Source organism: Gavialis gangeticus, unplaced genomic scaffold (genome assembly GCF_001723915.1).
Source record: "Gavialis gangeticus isolate Ggan-Ray unplaced genomic scaffold, GavGan_comp1, whole genome shotgun sequence".
In the NCBI taxonomy this organism is placed as follows: domain Eukaryota; kingdom Metazoa; phylum Chordata; order Crocodylia; family Gavialidae; genus Gavialis; species Gavialis gangeticus.
The window spans coordinates 71,721,735-71,741,502 of record NW_017729024.1 but is presented as its reverse complement, the minus strand read 5'-3'; the positions used below and the strand labels follow the sequence as shown (position 1 = coordinate 71,741,502).

General features: G+C 39.9%; 1 long non-coding RNA gene across 1 annotated transcript in view; it reads left to right on the top strand.

The window, feature by feature from the left end:
• LOC109297464 overlaps nucleotides 1-5,703 on the top strand; it is a 36,931-nt gene extending 31,228 nt beyond the window's left edge. Inside the window, exons 2-4 of the long non-coding RNA XR_002097320.1 lie at nucleotides 830-893; nucleotides 4,850-4,886; nucleotides 5,638-5,703. This is a non-coding gene — a long non-coding RNA (uncharacterized LOC109297464). The remainder of the gene's footprint in view (nucleotides 1-829; nucleotides 894-4,849; nucleotides 4,887-5,637) is intronic.
• Nucleotides 5,704-19,768: the final 14,065 nt, after the last annotated feature.

Here is a 19,768-nt window from a genome sequence, read left to right as displayed (position 1 = left end):
AATGTAAGTAGAAGACATTCTTTCAGTATGATCCAAAATGACTCCATCAGACATCAGTCCTCTTTTATATATATATATTGAAAAAATGCTCTCTTCTGAGCCCAACACTGTAAGATACATTATAATATTAGCAAGATCAAAATCTCCACTGTTTAGTAGGTATTTTGCCTTCACTGGAGTCACCAATAACAACATACAACTATAAAATACTATATAGACTGTATATTCAATACTATATTCAATAAATAGTATTTTATAGTTGTATGTTGTTATTGGTGACTCCAGTGAAGGCAAAATACCTACTAAACAGTGGAGATTTTGATCTTGCTAATATTATAATGTATCTTACAGTGTTGGGCTCAGAAGAGAGCATTTTTTCAATATATATATATAAAAGAGGACTGATGTCTGATGGAGTCATTTTGGATCATACTGAAAGAATGTCTTCTACTTACATTGTACTTGTGTAAGAATGTGTCAAAAAGAAAGAGAAAAATAAATGTGAAAAAGCCTAGATGATAATACAAAAGCGAGTTATTTCTTCTTGTGCTATATTTCATTATGGACTACAATATATTACCTAAAAGGTCAGGGAACATATCTAATACTTTCTGTAATGTTCTGAAAAATGGAAAGGAAGCTTTTTAGAAACCAATTCAAATGCTATCTCCTGCCATTTAATCATTGCAGCTTCGATAAGGTAACATTTTGCACACTGGCAAGGAAAAACATTTTAGTATTAAATATTCATTATCTGTACAAATTAACAAAATGTCTTTGTTCATACTTTCCAATGTCAATTTAATTATTATTTTTTATAATCTCCTAGCTGAATGCCTCTCCAAAGGTGAAAGTGTGGCATCTTATTACCTCAAGAGGAACTTGCTTTTGAGGTTAGCTCTTAGAATACCTCCATCATGCTGAGGTTGACATACAAGTAAAATTATTCACCGAAACACTCAGGAAATCCTTCAGAGGATCATGTTTACAGATATGAAAGCAAAATTTCTCTGCTCTAGTCAAACAGCTGAAGTTCTTGCTCCCACATCCTAAATAACATAAAAAGTTGAGAAGTAGAACAGAGCAATAGTTTCCTTTAGTGAAAAGATTTGTCATCTTATTTTAACTAGGTTACAGCTGGAAATCAAAGAAACTGTAGGTGGAAAGACATCAGAAACTGAATTTATTCTCCTGCCATTTTAGCCTATATTCCTTAAACAAAAAGTTCTGTCTGATACTAAACTGATACCATAGTTAAAGTAAGCCAAAAGCCCTTGATTTGAAATGTTAGTTTATGCAAAATTTAATACTTCATGTGGTGTATGCTGGGCTTTAATTTTTCATGTAGGTTTAAAATGGAAACTCTTTACTGCAATGTCGACTTCCTACACTTAACATAATTTCACTTATCAAAGATGTTTGAAGACCACTCTTAACAACAGTAGTCTATCATGCTGGATACAATAGGATTTTGTCTTAAAGGTTTAAACCCTGTGTTTAATTATTCCTAGTTGAAAGTTATGGGCCAGCAAGTTTAACTGTTACTTTTGATGAGCGCTGCTACGGAAGAAAGCCAAAATGCTAGTTGAGATTTGGTGACAGAGGGCACGTCTGCACGTGCAATTCCAATGAATGTGACTGAATATACTCTGGTTAAATTTGTTCCAGAGTAAACTACTCCTGATGTCACTGTCTACTTGGGCGTTTAAGTGCAGTAATTTACTCTGCTGTCAGATAATACCTGTGTCTGACAGGATGATCTGATGGCACTGTAAATGAGCCTACACCAGCCAAATTGCCATGCATATGTAAACGGTGATGCTTTACTGTGCAGTAAATTAGTCTACTGTTCAGTAAAGCACATGTGTAGACATGCCCAGTGAAGCCAGCCCTACTATAAAGCAGCTCCAAGCTTTCCTAAAACTGTAGTAGATGCTGATGCCACCTAAAGAACTATCTACTAGGGATAATTAGTGGTACCTACAAACAAAAGGACTACCTCAGCTTTTAACTCCTTTCTTTTTCTATCATTTCACTTAGCTGGAGTTGCTTTAATTCATCTTTCTTTTTTGTTTCAGAATGGGGTAAGTTTCTTCTTTCCACTGTCATTCCATTTAAAACTAAATGATAGTTTTAGAATGGTTTAATGGCTATAGTTAGGAGGAATAAAAGATTGCTGAGAGTTCAGAACTTAAGCAATCTCTATTTGTTTTGGGTTAATGGGAGATGAGTTCAGGCTATTAGTAAGTCATAGTAGAAAAATATGGAATATTTAAAGTAACAGTTTTTATATAATTGCTGTGCAGTAATTACTTTTAATTGTGATGGTTTTTATGTTCTGATTGATTGAAGAACATTATTAACCAATCAATATGCAGGGAGTTAAATACCTGAGAAATAAACCTACAAACATGAGTTGGTAATTGTGCACCCTTCTGAGCCCTGTTTTAGCTGACATTGTTTAACCTATAGGCCTTACAGACAATTAGCAGGCATAGCCACTGGTTAAGTATTTATTCTAGACTTGGCTGAGCCTCAGATACATTCCTAAAAACTAAACAGATGAAGAAGAGATTAATGGGAATGGTATTGTTTTTTTCTTTTCCTGTTCTTACTTTTTCTACTAAAATGAAATTTGTGCTTGTTTAAAGCATCCAATTGACGGGCCTGGGAACTGAAATATTCAGTTTTGTCTGTAGAATTGCTAAAAATTTGGCAAGCTTCACCACCACAACCTTCTTCTGTATTTCAGCTTCACATGGAAGAACAAGCATTAGTTTCTTCTTCATGCCCTTTTAGTCTTTGCCTTACTGCTGTGTGTACCAAATGCTGGTTTTTTTCAGATACAGAAATTAGCTCATGAAAAACTAGATCCAAAGTCCGATAAAACCAAGGCAAATCTTTTAATTGAATTCATTGAACATTAGATCTTGCATAAGGTCCTGCTGCCACAAAATAATACCTGTTGTGGAATAATGACTTAGGGCCTTGTTGCACTTTAATTTTAGGTGGCTGCAAGAGCTCTTAACCTCTGGATTGACCACACATTAATACCTGAAATTATTTTTAAGCACATTTTAGGTGCCTTAAAATTACACCACTCCAGAACAGATTTATCTCTGCTCTATGTCATCTAAGTCATGTTCATTAATGTATGGCCTCTCCCCATTGATGAGCCACCCAAGTTGCAGTCTTTCTGCATCCCAAGATGCAGTGTTCCCTTCCCCACCATCCTGTTCTGTGTGGACAAACTTTCCACCTCCTGATCTCTGCTGCCCAGAGATGGTTCTGGCACCAAGCCAACTCCCCCTCCTGCCCCTGGGGGTGTGACCTTCCCACCTCCAGGGGTGCAACCTAGTGCAAACAGCCTCAAGAGCACATGCCAGCTAGTCAGGCTGCAGGGCATGGACAGGTCCAGGACTGGGGTCTAGAAGGGTGAGAGGGAAACAAGATTGGGGGCTAGATTGAGTTCCCATGAGTTGGGGCTTTCTTCCCCATGAGCAGGGGCAACAGCTCTCCAAAAAGTGCCTTCCCTCACTGCTTCCACCTCCCAGCCATCCCAGGAACCACAATTAGCATCCCCCATACCCCAATCCTAGATCCCAGTTTATTGAAACATGAGACGTTATTTAATGTACTTCCTCTTTATTTCTTTTTAAATCCTTTTTTTTTTTTTACATCTTTTATTTTATCTGTCAGTGACTGACTGACTTCATTTTGCCACCCTTGCCTCACTCCCATTTCCTTTCCACTTTCCATTTCATTACCTACCCTCATCCCATTAACTCTCTGCCTCCCAGCTTCATATTCCCACTCTCCTCCCCACCTTTATCTCGCATCCTGCTATGTAGACCAGGGGTAGAAGCCTGTCCTGGCTCACCAGGCCTGTAGTGGCAACTCACAGCTGTAGCTGCTAGTCAGGCTCCTGCTCGCTAGCCCTCTAGTAGCAACTCACAGCTGTACAGGTAGAATATAGTCAGAGAAAGTTTTTAGCCTTAAGGTGTGATCACTCCAAACTTTAGTTAGCACTAACACAGATCAACATTTAAGCAGTTCAAAGTGCAATGTGTAACAAGGCCCTAACAGTTGCTACCAACCCATGCACAATGTAAACTGATGAAGGGATTCATATCTCATTAATTCTTATATGAACTATCCAGTCATCAGCTGGATAGTTGCCCTTTTGAAATGAAATGGAAACACTCTTTTTAAATGATAAGCATTTCAGTTCAGACAAAGTCTCTGGTATTTGAAGCCATTTCCTACACAATTTTTATATTTTATGTGGTTTGATGAGTTTCTTTTGAACACGGCAATAAGTTTTAACAGAAGTTAAAACAAAAACAGAAGGAAGAACCCCCCCCCCAACCTCTTTGCAATCCTGCAGTTAACAAATTTATATGAACCAGTAATGTATGTTCTAAATTATTCTGGAGAACTGAAAACACAAGGAAATGTCACTTGCTTATAAAAATGTGTTATGAAATACACTGAAGCCACTTTAAGAACTGCAGGAGGTATTCATGTCTTGCAATCACTACAATGATACTGAAAGTCTAAGAAGGCTATTAGAGAAAGAAGCTGCTGGGTCCATTGCAAAGTGAAATGATGATATTATTATGTTGTGCTACTAGGGTAAGAATGAATCCAGCAAAACAGAAGGGGATTTTTAGTTCCTGTTTAATGGAAAAAATGAAACAAATTGTTCTGCAATTGTTTTCCATTTCTCCAAATGAGCAAACATGTTGCTTCATCCTGGAAAATTGAGTGAATTTTAGGTTCAGCATTATCATTCTCTGAATAACAAAAGCAGAATACTTACATTTATTGCTGTGTTTGTCTCTTACAGACATTTAAAACTACATTATGTACTTCAGAGTATATTGGTAAGTTTCCTCATGAAAATGATTGACTGGCATTTGCAATTAAAAGCAAGTAGATATATAATTAGATATATTACAGAAGCCTTTTGTTTTTAATTGTGTAGTAGTAGGTAAAGCATTTCTGGGGTTATCTTTCTTTTGTATTTGGATGTCATTCACTAGTTTGCTTTAACAATTGGGGAAGAATCAAAGTATGTTGTATGATCTAGTATATAGTTTTAACAGGAATTAAATATAAGAATGTTTATACCGGGTCAAACCATTTGCCCAGCAGCCTGTTTCTAACTGCAACTAGTATTAGAAGCTTCAAGAAAAGGTGTAAAACCCCTCATAATAGACAATTATGGAATGAACTATTTAGGAGAAATGACATTTTAACCCTTTCCATCATTGGTTGGCTTAAACCTGGATGGTTTATATTTCATGTAGTCATTTGTCCTAAATATTGTAGATGTTGATTTTTCTCATTGGTCATATATTTCTAATCTTTTTCTGAAGTCTACTAAGTTCCTGGCCTCAGTGATATCTTGTGGAAATCAGTTATGGACATGTTAGGTGTATAAGAGAATTCTTGTACGCCATCCCTTATCAATATGTTCTTTATCTGTGCCACAGACATATTTTTGCAATGTTTAGAATTTACTGTGAAGTGTATTTTCCATGACCTTCCAGTTGTAACATCGGGCACATTAGGGACTGGCTACCTGGGGAAATTTACCAGGATAATTATACTGATGTTCTTAATCTTTTATAGTTACACTGATGTAATGCCTCATGTGGATATTCTTATACCGGAATGAGTGCCATTTTCCTGTGTAGGTTATGTGGCTATTAATATACATGAAAATGTCTGAGGGCCAAATCATCCTTCCTCAAGACTTGGGTAAAACTCTATTGGTGTCACTTGGAATCTTTCCTAGATATGTCTAAGGACCTAAATATTGGGCCATGCATGATGGATTTAAATCTTTGCTATTTTGTCTAGAATAATACATCAGTAAAGAGGTAACTTTCTTGTCAGGTAGCTTGGGTACTAGCAGAACTCAAATCCTAAATGACATATGGTACAGAATTGGAAGATTCAATGTGGCAGGAGTTTTATGCACACTTCAAAATAATGAAAAACACTTATTGGGAAAATGTCATGTACTTACAGCTCACTATACATGCTGCTTCTAATCTTATTTGTACAAGTATGGGCAAAGTCTACTAACGACGCAGATCATCATCTTTCTGTTAAACTATGGTATTGATCTCTACAAGTCAAGGCTGATGCAGCTCTGAATGGCTTTAATTACAAGTATACACAAAAATAATTGGCAGAGTAAGTAAGAGGGCTAGGAAAATTCTTTTTATACAGAACATTTTTCCCCTAATTTTCACATTTTAGTGGAAGGAAACTAGTAATAAGGATGGGGTATTTACTGAAAAATGTAAGAAGTTGCCAAAAATCTTGACTACAAAGAACCGTAATTCAGGACATCTTTATTTTGTTTCCAATACTCCTTTATAGAGGAAAAGTTTTTTTTTTTATAATGTTATGAGTTTCCCCAATAGAATCTGAAACTTTTCATTTTACATCATGTTTCTTCCATCAGTAGCAGATTGTTTACTGCAAATTGATTTCCTTTGTCATGCTGTTGTTAATAGGATTATTTTTCAAAATAATATTTTTTTTTCAGTATTGACCTCTTGGAAAAGTAGGGAAATGCAAGATACACAGGCTAACAGCAAGTTTTTTTAGGATAGTGACTTTCTGTGGTGAAAAAGAAGAGGGTTTTTTATTATTATTTTTGATATTCATGCAGACTTTATTTTGGGTTTCTTTTTCAGCTGCTCAGATCAGTTAAGATATCTAGGAGTAAAGACCACTGTTGCCTTTTTTGCATCTCTGAGCCAACAGTCACTTAAAAGGTGGGGTAGCAAAATCATTTTAAAGGAAAATGTATCTTTCAAATATTTCTCTGTGCCATAGTGCCTTCCCCATAATGAATGCATTCTAAAAATGCCAATTGTCTGGAAAACTCCTAGGCTGGCCAATGTGAAAAGGTCAAAAGACTTGGAAGTTAGTAATTCAAAATATCACATAGAAAAGGTCTGGTTTATACATTATATCCCAGGAAACTCTTTTCTCCCATCTTTCCTTCATTTTATTGTACACAATTAGGACTGTGAGTGCAATGATAATAGGTGGTAGGTTTAAACAATAGCTACAATACCAGAAGCTTCTACTGGTGAAGTAGAAATAAAAAAGAGAATCTCATATGTTGCCTTTTGACCTCAGTGGAGAAGCGGGAACTCTCTCTGTGGCCTTAAACTGCTGACAAACTATTGTGTCCATAACCGTGATGCTAGACTTGAACCCAGACTTTTGCAGATGCTGGAAACAAGTCTGGGCAGAATACTGATAATGCCTCTCTGAGTGCATCTACATGTGATGCTATGTCTCCGTAGCAACATGCTATGGCGACGTAGTGTTGGTGGGCACAAACTTGGAGGCTGCAGCTATGTCACTGTAGCAACATGCTCCCTTGCTATAGCATGTTGCTATGGTGACATTGTGGCAAAAAAACCCTCCATGTGCTGCCAGCACAGTGCAGTATGGGCTGTTACTGTGCCATCATTTAGTATGTCCAAAAGGAAGTACTTAAAGGTGGTGTAGTAACAATGGTGCTGTAGGGGGATGCATAGATGCCTTCTATATATGTTCTTACTTCTTTTGACATGAAAATATATATGACATATAGGGTCATATTGACTCAGAAGAGATATCTGTGTAGAGATACTATATGTGTTGTGGCACTGCTGATCCTCTTCACTGGAAGAAACACACTTCACTGCTTGTCCTGCTCCTGATGGCGCAGAACAAGTGGCAAAGTGATCTCCCCACTTTCCTCTAGCCATCCAGACTGTGCCTGTGCACACAGGAGTTGTGCAAGATTCACTATTTTGTTTTAAAATGACAGTAGTAAGGGTGTGTGTAGAATGGGGGGGAGGGGGAGGGAAGAGGGGTGGGGGAGATGGTGATGCCACCCATCTTTTATATTCTAGTCTAGAAGATCATTTTACCAGCAAGTGGTAGTGCTTTGGTTATATGATGCTATAGGCTAAGCTGGGTGCAAGCACTCTAATCCTCCTCTTGAAGCTGTGCTACTCTGCAGAAAAGAATGCAAAATAGCCAAAAAGATAGCACAAATTGGAAGCATGACCATGTATCCTTGTAATCAGAATTCTCACTTAGGAGGTCCCAGGTTATTTATTCAGTGCCTGTTCAGTGTAAATGCATAAACAATTCTTGAGGGAGGGACCAGGGCCATTCCCCTAACCACTCTCAACTGAGTGCCATGCTTTCACCGGTGCTCTCTTTTTGGCCCCATTAATGTTAGCTCTTTCTGAACAGAGACACGTCTTCAATGGGAGAGATCAAGAGTGCACTGGTGGTTAAGGTGCTTTTATGCTGCGGTGAGAGATGCCTGTGGAAAGAATTAAATTTTCATCTCCTAGTTTTTAGGCAAGCATTCAAACTATTAGACAAAAAAATGAATGGCAGGATCATTACCATCTCATCTTTAAGAAGTGTTTTAATGACTACAGGTATGACTACTTGTGTACTTTTTAAGGGCTACTAGTGTAGTTTGAGGGTCTCAGTATGTGTGTGTGTGTATGTATGTGTGTGTGTTTGTGTTTCACACTGAAACAATACTTTCTTTATTATAGAAATAGATATATCAAAAAGTTTGAAGAGTTTCCAGCCACATACCTTTATTTTCCCTAATGAGATATTTCCAAGATAACTGTGCTTAGGAAAACCAAACTCTCTTTAGATTAGATGCTAGCATCATTCTGAAGTTATGTGAATTTTGGAAAAGGAGACATAAATAAAAATATAGGTTATTTAATCTAACTTTCAATGCTGTTCCATATTTACAGCTCAACAGGGCTTGAATTGATCAAAGGCAACCTGCAAAATTAACTAGCAGTCATAAATCATATAATATTCCAGGCAATTTTTCAGTAAAATAAAAATGATGGAACCCAAGTGGCTTGTTTGTAACATGAAATAGAGAGGAATCATGGTATTTTTAAAGTGAAAAATATAAACAGGAGTCTATCCTGAAGAAAACTTGAGGTTTTAGAAGAAGAAATAATAGGCTTCCTCATTAATAATCTCTAAGAGAAAGAAAAACAGCATTACTTAAGACAAAGAAGATATTATAAGTGGGTTTCTGTTATGTTTTATAAGTGTAAGACATTTTAAAGCAATTAGTTTGGATGGCTCTCATGTTAATGAATAATTCATGTTGCTAGGTATGACTAACAAGCATGGCCTGAAAAATATCTCAAAATGTCAGGTTAAAACCTAACTATGTTTTGGAAGCAATATAGGTTTTGTATACCCATACCACTTCAACACTATTTATTCCATTTGTTCTTTTTTATTCATTGTCTTCAAACTGAAAAATTCACTCAGATATTTGTGGATTCTTGATTTTGAATTGCTTTACTTAGAGGCCAAATATTATGGGGGTGGGGGGAGGGTTGTGGTAGATAACTAAGTATAAGAGCAAGACTAGATAGGGGTACATGTGCATGATAAACCTACCTGTAAATAGGGCTGTGTGAAGCTTCAGTCCCTGATTCGATTTGGCAGAGATTCGGTCTAATTTGGTGGCTAAATCTCTGAATCCGAATCGAATCAGAGGAACTTTTAATCTCTCCAAATCGATTTGGAGAGATTGGGACAGATTTGGCAATTTGGATGTAGATACAGCTTTAAATGTTTTTTCTACATACCTCTAGGTAGCAAGGGCTCCAAATGGTGCAGTGCTGGGGTAGATGCAGTGTCCCACAGATGCACAGGGGCCTCTCCAGCATGCTTGGCAGCTAGATCTGGAAGTGGATCAGTAGCACTTCCAGTCCACTTCCTGGTCCAATGGGGAGCATGCAGGGGGGCCCCCCTGCACTTCCCCAGTTCAGTGACTGGTGCCTCCTGGGTCGAGGGGGGGGGTACCCGGGGTCCCCCTGCAGCCCATCACTGAGCTGGGGGGCCCCACAGCATGCTCCCTGGCAGACCCAGAAGTGGACCAGAAGTAGTTCTGGTCCACTTCTGGGTTCACTGGAGAGCCCCCCGTGCTCCTGTGGGACACTTCATGCACCCCAGCACCACAGCAATCATGAGCCATGCTGCTACCTCGAGGTATGGAGAAAAAACTTTTAAAGCTGTGCCTGTGGCCAAATTGCTAATTCACCAAGTCAGCATTGAATCTTCAGATTCGTCCAAATCGAATAAGGGACAGAAATCTGAATCAACAAATTGAATCACTGTCCCAGATTCAGGCTGAATCCAAATCTGAATCAAATAGGGCCCATTTTGCACAGCCCTACCCGTAAACCCAAACCAAGCTAAACCAAAGCAATACTTGGACCTTAGAATCATGTGGGATTAATGTCCTTAGCATGAATAACAATACCTTGCACAAATAACAGAAGCGTTTTACTTTTGGTAAAAAGTTGAATGAAATAAGCATCATTTTTGGAAGGGGCAAAACAAGATGTGCTGCTGTAATAAGCATCTTAAGTTAGGGAGATCTCTATAAACGGCTATGTAAAAGATAAAATTCTTAAAAATGAGGTATATGGCATTATGCATTTTCTTCTAGCAAACTGAAGAAGTAAATAATATTTTATCTCAATCCTTGAAAGTGCACACTCTAAACAAAAGAGGTGAAACCCTGGCTTTATTGAAGTCAATGGAAAAGTCTAATTGATTTAATGATGCTGGATATTACACTTACACCATGGAAAATATAAAAAGAAATTTAAACATTTGTAATGGTAGCTTGTAAGACTAGAAGATTTTCAGGGGTATAACAGAGGACAGAATTTGTCTCATTGGCTTGAAATTATAGTTGCTTTTGCATCTAGTTGTGCCAAAGGATTTGTTTTATAGCAGATTAGGAAGCACCACTTAAAGGGTACGCAGAACTTTTTAGTGACCAAGCAGACATTTATTGTCTTGCAAACAATCATAAATTAAATCCTTAATTTGAGTGAGGCTTTCATTCATTATCTTCAGAAAGAAAATGATGAAATTTTTTTTTATGGAAAGATCCTTTTTGGCTAGCTCATGCACTTGTTTGTGTGTGAATTTCTGTCCGTCTCTGTTTCTCTCTCTCTCACAAACACACACAGACACACATACTGTCTTCTGAAGTGTGATACATTTATGCACACTGGGAATGGAAGTCTCACATGTTAAGCAACATTGTGATTTTGTGAATGAGGTTGATGAGAGGAGAATTTTAATGTGTTTCAGAAGTTCACTATATGAATATTTATAATTATGTAAAAGAAGTGATAAGAATAGAAAGCCTTGTTATATCACTGACAGCATGTTGTTTCTAGGTTGGTGTTACTGCATTGTCTTCAGTAGAATTATTCCTGATTTACACCAGTGTGAGATGACAATCAGGTCTTGTGTGCTTTCATTTGAATGCTATCTTCTTTTTTCATGGAGATTCATCTCACAGACTTTGAGACTAAGAACAGTTAAGTTACAACTGTATTTACCCATTTATTTAGGACTTCAAATTTTAGATGACCATCCCACCCAATAGTTAGATTCTAGACACGGAAAATTACAAATGTGTTATAATTTTCCATGTATAGAATTTAGAAGGTTATCTTAAATTTATCCCATCCACAGCTTTGGTGGGGAAAGCAGCTGGGAGGGGAGAGGGGCCAGACCCTTCCTTGCCCTTCTGTTCCTGTGCCTGGCCCCCTGCTCCCTATGCCTGTGCCTCCCCTGCTGCTGCCTGCCCCCCTGCCACATGTCCTTTGCTCCCCTGTGCCTGTGCCCCTCTTTTGTGCTTGCCTCTCTGTACCTGTACCTGCCGTACACTCAGTGCTCCCTACCCCGTACTCCCCCTGCCACCTGCCCCCGACACTCCTTCTCCCCCATGCCTGGGCCTACCCCCCCACTTCCTGCCCTAATCCCCTGCTCTCCCTTGTCACCTGCTCCCCACCTCTGTGCCCGCCTTCCCACGCCCTGCACATTCCCACTTGCCTTCTGCTGCTCTGCTCTTCTTTGACTGCAGGCAGAGAGCAGAAGCAGTTCGGGGCCTGGCTGGGCTGTGGCTGGAGGGGCCAGGGCAAGAGCAGAAGGTAAGCAGTGGGGATTGGGGGCAGGCTGGTGGGGGCAGGCATTGGGCAGGGGGCAGGCTGCAGGCTGTGAAGTCTCCCTGCCAAGCCATACAGGTGGGTCTGCCCTCTGCTTCCCCTTCCACACAACACTTTCATGGCCTGGGCCTCCTCCCCCACCTCATGGGCCACTGCCTTCTCCAGGCCAGCACTTGAATCTAAGATGAGGCTTTATTTTTCCCATGTTGTTTAGTGGTGGGGGCTCATCTTGGATTTGAGAAAATACAGTTTTTACCATAGTATGAGTGTGCTTTCTTTTTTTGTGTGATTTCTTGTAAGAGAGAGACAACAATGAATGAGAATATCTATACAACTATAGGTAGTATTTTATTTTACATAAGTTTCAGTTCCAGGTAAACTTGATGAGAAGCCTAGAACTCAGAATGAAGCATAATATCTGTCAGTAAGGTCGACTCTTAACTAGAAATCTAAATTTAATTTTAAAATGCAGAGAAAAGTTGTCACCACATTCGTAATGAAATGCAGGTAAGTTCATCAGAAATATCTAAAATGAGAAAAAGTAGTCTTCAAAAATCCTTTAGTTAAATGTAAAAGTCTAAGAAATCTAATACAAACTGAATTTGTGTTATAATTAAAGAGTCGTGTATCTAATTAACTGTTGTCTAAAATCCTTTTGTTGCTGTATCTCTAGTGTCAGAGACCATATATAAAATGTGCATTACCAATTAGAAATTGGACTCAGAAGACAGCCTGCATTCGGTTCTAAGGAGATGCACTGAGGCATTCTAGTCAGGCATCTATGGCAAACTTAGTTAACTGGTATAATAGGGACTACTTGATCGTGATCTAGATACCAAATAGCACTGGAACCAAAATGATAAATAATTAACATATTTATGTAACCTCTTGAGCATTTACATAGCAAGAGACCATTTGTAAATAGGGTCAGTTAAAGAATGTGTGCCTGTGGCTGAATTTGTAACATTCACAGAAGGGCTCCCATCACTTTCCAGGCACACATCATTTATTTGGTTAATATAGTATTTTACCAAACTACTGGGGGGTAGAAAGAAAATGGAAAAAGTAAGCAAAGCCATCAAATCCTGTGCTGCAGCTCTGAACGTCAGTACAGTGCAGTAGATAAAGTAGTTTAGTCAGGGAAAGGTGAGTTGCCAGGCATTCTGCAGTTTTGAGTGGATGCATTAAATAGGTATCTGCCATTTTTTTTAATGGTCTTGATTTTTAAATGTAATTCCTTGAATCTTGATTCCCAATCCCCTGTTCTTTAACCCTTGAACTTCTAGGTTCTTTTATATTCTCACTTGGCCCAGGTCTCTATCTCATCCAGATCTTGGTTTTTTTTCTCAAGTTTTTGGTTGGTAGCAGTTGTCTCTTTCATCTACCTATGCTCATTACCAGAATTCCTGTATGAGGTAGAGAGAAGGCACAAGGAATGCAAATTCTAGCTCCATCAAAGTGAATGGGGATTTTGCCTTTGACCTTAGGATCATTTCTTACCTTTTCCCTTCTTCTGGTGTTATAAGCAAGGACAAAACAAGGCTAGTGCTGCTGATGAGCTAGTGTGCTAGCCTTGCCTAAACAGTCAATATATTTTCCAAAGGTGGTAAAGGAGCTGCTTTTTTCTACATTCCCTAGAGCTTTGATTGGCACTTCACTTAAATCAGGAACTGTATTCTGGGAACTTGGGTGAGACACTGCAGTTCTGCACCGCCCACCCCTTTCATGTCCCATTCCCATTCCGGTGGCTACATCACAACTAAAATCTGAATGGGATGGTTACTATTATTATTACACTATTATTTATGGCAGTGCCCAGAACATGCATTCATGACTGAGTCCCTGCTGTACAAACACATGAAGACACTAGGTGGGATTCAGACTTAGTTAAAGTTAATCAGAGCTTAGTTGTGGATTTTTAACCCTCAACTGTTCTCTTGAAACCGTATCCATTGTTGTTCTCATGGGGTAACTTGTTACCCTGCAATTCAACATTGTTGGTCTCATGGGGTAACTTGTTACCCCACCAGCATGAACAAAATGGAACCAGTGACAACAGTATACATGTACCAACAACTATTTATTAAATATACAGATTGTTTGAAAGACTATTTGTGATGATTTGAGCCCAAACTATTATTTAACTGGAACACTGAACAAAATTTAAACTTTTTTTAGAATTTCAAAATGTGAATGAACAATTTGCTAAGTCTGCAGTTCACACGGTTTTCAAACTAGCAGTTACTTCCAAAAACATTTCCTAACTGTTTTAACTAAATATCGCATTCCTCACAAAGCAGCAGCGATGTACTGGGGTGCACACAAGCAAATTGTTTACAATCTTTGCATCATTTCCGAGTTTTGCGGTCATCTGTCCTTGGACAAAAAGTAGAACATTCACTCATACTTGCGAAGGTTCTACTGGGGTGAGTTGTGGCAATTTGTAATTTAGGGCAGTCATACCAGACTTGACGGACTTAGACAGATTATGTTTATCTATCATTCTTCGTTTTATTTGTCCATTGATCAACTGTTCTCCAAGCTCCTGCTGTCTTCTTAAATGTGATCTTTACTTCCAGTTTGCAATGGCAGCCACATCCAGCATATTGAAAAATAGTGTCATTGGCCACCTGTTATTTTTCCATCTGCAGGTGGTCATACAGACTAAGTAGTCAAGGTTATCTACCCTACCCTTGTTTTTATCATAGTCATGGATGATGTTGGCTTTCTTTGCTCTCCTTCCACTGACAGTTCATGGTGCATGTTTGACAGCAACAGCACAACTTTGGACTTCTTTGGAGCATAGGGTGAGTTCCCCATCAAAAGCAAAAATGGATCCAAAACCTTCCCTTCTTCAATTTACCTGCATTTCGTTTGGGATATTGGCCTTGTTTTTCTGAATCGTACCCACATAGGTCAAGTCCTGCTGTAGCAGTCCTTATGCTAGGTCAGTACATGTGAAGAAATTGTCACCCACAATATTCCTTCCCGTCTTGTACCAGGGATGAACCAGTTTTTCAATGACCTGGGTACCAAGATTACTTTGGCATGGAGCTTCTGGTTGCTTGCCCAGGTAGATGTCTCCAGACAGGGGGAATGATGTTGCTGCATCACAGCACCACCAAATTTTCAAGCCATATTTGGCAGGCTTGCTGGGCATATACCGTCTGAAGGGTCAGCGACCTCTGAATGCAAAGAGCTGCTCATCAACCATCAGGTTTATTCTTGGAATATATCATTTCCTGAGCTGCTCCACAAATTGTGTCCAAATATCTTTGAAGGCAGCAAGCTTGTCCACAGCTCTCCTTTCCTCATGTGTCAGTGTGTTGTCAAATCTCAGGTAGTTGGGGATTTGATGGAATTGTTTTAAACTCATGGTGGCACGGAAGCAGGGATGCCCAGTGTGTTACTCCCACAACTCCTGCAGTGCCTCATGACCACTGTGCTATAGACCACTCAGCAGCAGGAGGCCAATGTAGGCATTCATCTCTGTTTCATCCAGCTTTTGCCATTCCTTTCTATTTTCAGGATGGCTATCATTCCACTCCTTGAATCATCTTTCTGCCTCTCTGGTTCTCTTATGATAACACTCAGGATATCTTGTGAGGGAAACAGGTGAAATGTTTCCACCACTGTGTCTTTATTTTTTTCTCCTGTTGGCCCAGCACTTTTATGGACTATGTCCTTGGCTGTTCTCCGATGATGTATTAGCTGTGGACTTTTTTCTCACACTCTGCCATTTCTTCCTCTAAAGGCATCATCATCTACAATGTTTTTTGGAGGTGGTGGCAGTGGTTCCGCTCCACATCCTGCTGTAGCTCTCCTCAGTTTTCCATGGTGGCCCCAGGTTGATTCTCTTCCCTTTGCCACTGGAAGTGTTTGGATCACTTCTGCTTGTGGCACCAACTCCTCCTCATCTGAGATGGATGAAGCTTCTGTAGATGCATGGTCTTCTTCCTCTGAACAATCTCTCATTTCTGGAACAAAGTCAGCATCCTCACTGCCTTGGGATAAGATTTCATCAGTGGATGTGTTACTTTTATCCCCAGTTACCTGTGCAAGACAGACTTCAGCACTGCCTTCTCATCCTGGACTGCATAAAAAAAGAAAAAAAAGTGATTACTGCTGAATGCATATAAATAACAATCACAGATAAGCCTGTCCACCTGTGCTGTCACAGAGGCAATTCCGCCCTGCCCTAAGGCAGTGCAGATAGCACCCTCTCCTTCTGGGCACAGAAGTCAGAGACCAGCATCCACCTTTTGCAGACAAGCCAAATGTGGGTGGATGCTATTTGGAAACCATACATGTAGGGGCTAGCTGAGAGCAGCTAAAATGGGCATGGGGGGTGTCAAGCCCTTACCGTTGAAGGGGACTCCATAGTGTACGCTGTATTGCAGTTATGATGTTGTTCTATTTCTTCTCTGCTCTCCCCTTGCTCCTCATCCTCACTTCCAACAAAGGCAGGGCAAACTAACGTGTATGTTATGAAATGGGTAGGTGAGGTGGAGTTTTGCCATAAGAAAAGAGAGCAGAGGTGGATTTGGGTGTGACAAAGTGTTTGTTTTGGTTTTTTTCTTTTTGGCAAAGGGCAGGGTGTTTTGCTGACTTTGCAGCCTGCAAACAAAGTGGTTAGCAAAAGGGATTACCACATCTTCAAAAGCAGAGTGGAGGATGGCCATCCATTAGTTACCATGGATACCAGAAGTGGACATGAATGAGGTGTGAATGAATGCTGACCTTTCAGATGCATCCACCCAAAGTGACCAGATAGGTCTAGGTCTGTCATTTATACAGAAATTGAGGTAACAAGTTGGGGTAATTGCACTGGGGTAACAATGCATTAACATGGACTTGTGGTAACTTGTTACTTCATATAGAAAAACACATTCACGCTTGAGGTAATGTTACCCTGGGCAATTTTTCATCCACAGAGAGCAAATCATTTATGTAAGCTGGCTGTTCTTTGGGGATATTGTGCACTGTGGTGCCAGTAACAATGTCCTAAAAATACGTTTTTTTTAGAATTAATTAACTTTAGGATAAAATGTCTGTACTTCCATGTCCTATCTAATGGATGTGAATGAAAAAATCCTACCTTAGCACCCTCTTTCTTCCTTCTCTCTTTAACTAAGAATTATTATTATTTTATTTGTAACTGGCTGGCATTATACTTAGATTATACAGAACCCTCCAAAAAGAAATGGTTTATACTCTGAGCATCATGCAATCTAAAGAAAGCTTTTCTGAAACTCCTCAAGCTTGTAAACCTAGGGATATTAATGAAAATAAATGCAAAAGTCTGTAGGAGCAAAAATTTGAAAAAGCTGCTGTTGTCTTTACTTCCAGATGTTAATGATTTTCTCTCTCTCTCTCTCTCCTTCTCCTCCACAACCCTTTCTCTCCTCCATTTATATCCCTGTTCCTTTCCACTGACTCTCCATCATATCACACAACTGAATCTTTAAATATAAATATGCAAACTGGCAGCTTTCAGGTTTACTTTTCATTGTGATTCTGATGGGAGAATATCAGAATTCATGCAAGTTTACCAATGAGCCTTGGTATTCTTTATCTTACTGAAGCTGTAATTTGAGTATAGGATATATAGAATATATCCTTAGAGGGTGGCAGATTTCAGTAAACTGCATTTTCATATTTTTAATTCATGTATCATACAGGTAGGAAAGTTTAGGACTTGAAAATCCTTCTTTTCTATGTTTTGAGGATAGCCTGGAGCTTATTGTCATATTTGCATAAAATATTTGCATAAAATGCTGTGTTTACCCAGAGGTGGAACTGCACAACTGGGCTCTCAGGGGAACAGTGATACAATACATGGGGCAGTGGTAACTTCTGATTATTGCTCTGCTGTAGGCATGATTGTGTGCTGTGGCATCAGCAATATTTTTCCACCCCCCTCCACCCAAGTTGGAGCCTGAGTCAGTTGCCCCACCTTAGTTACTCTATTGTGTTTGTCAATCCTAAATTATTCTTTATTTAAATGAAAACAAAAGAAGAATGGTAATTTCTGCAGAAATGGCCCACATCCTGAGGTCTTTTATCAGCTCTTTTTCAGGATTTCACTCTGTAATATGTAATGCTTTAGATCAGGGGTGTCAGTCTCATCTGGCCCTATTGGCTGGGTGAGGGATGCTGCGCTGGATTGGGATGGACCATCCCCACCCCCCAATGCTACCAGCAGCATCTGCCAGTTTTGGGTACAGTCCACACACAGCATGTGCCAGCCCTGCTCCAGGGTTTGCGCTGTATACAATGCGTGGGCTGGATCCAGCAATGGACATGGCACAGGGCATTGGTTTGGGGAAAGAGCTGCATGCAGCACCTGTATTGGACCAGCCTTGTAACTGTCCCTGGAGCCAGTTTAGATTGGGCTCCAGGCTGTCTGCTTATACCAGAGACAGCAAGCAGAGCCATTCTGATGGGGCACTGCATGCAGCTCATGCCCTGGACAAACTTCCCTATGCTATGTGCAGCACTGGGTCCAGCCTGCATACCCCATGCAGTGTGCACCCAGGGCTGGTACATCCCGCATGTGGTGTGAGAGGCTGGATTGGTTATGTGTGCTGCACACAGAACAAGGGGCCATCATGCATTGTGTACTGCATGAAGTGCCCTGCTGAACCAGTTCTGTGCTGTGGCATGGCTGGATCTGGACTGGTGCTGGTATGGCATGGGTCCTGCATGCAGTGCATCCTCTAAACCAATTTCCTGTGCTGTATGTGTTTGTGGGTCCAGCTGGTGTACCAAACTCAGTGCACGGTGCAATGGCTGACACATACCCTATGTAGCATGAAGGCTTGGTCCAGAGAGCCAGGAGCTGGAATATTTGGCTCCATAGGCCAGATTTGGCCCATGGCCAGTATGTTTGACTCCCCTGCTTTAGATCATAAGCATAGAACTTTTTATTTTATTTTATATTCTTATAGTAATATTAAAAAGATAAATACAGCATTATTTGTGTGTGGAATTGATTGAATGAAAATTTATGATGAATTTCTACAAGCTACTTTAAATTTAAAATTTCTGGAAGAAGTAGTAGCTGCAACTTAATTCTTAGTTTTGCTACTACTTTTTTGTAACTGTTCCTGTTTTACGTTATATATTGTGATGTGGAACTAAAATGACTAAATTAAAATGCTCTATCAGTTTAATTTAGTTGGAATCAGGCAGATGAGACTTTACTTCAGTGTTGATCTCTGGCTCTGCATTGTCCCTTGGACTAAGAATTTGGAGGGGTTCACTGGTACCACAGGGACCCGGTATGTTAATCAAATGGAGCAGGTGAAATCTTTCTGGCAAGCATATGTCCATCAACAGGCAATGCAGTAGAGATGGTCAAGTTAAATGATATTCTGGTTAGATGATAAACTGTAGCTTTTGGGATAGAATGGGGCAGTGATATGCAACAAGAAGGAAAAGTCAGAGCCAAAAGCGGTGGGGGAAAATATTATTTGTGGGGCTGAGCCCCACCAGCCCCCTGCCCCTGCTTCCCACAGGGCTGTTGTGGGCCTGGTGTGCACTGGTGCTTTCCGTGGTGGCAGAGGAGTGGCTGCATGCCATTGGCATTGGGCACTGTGGGACATTAGCGCCATGGTGCTGCTGCTGTAGCTGACTGCCACAAAAAGTTTTTTTTTGGGGGGGGGGGGGGGGCTAAGCCCTATTACCCATTAACCATGGCCTTC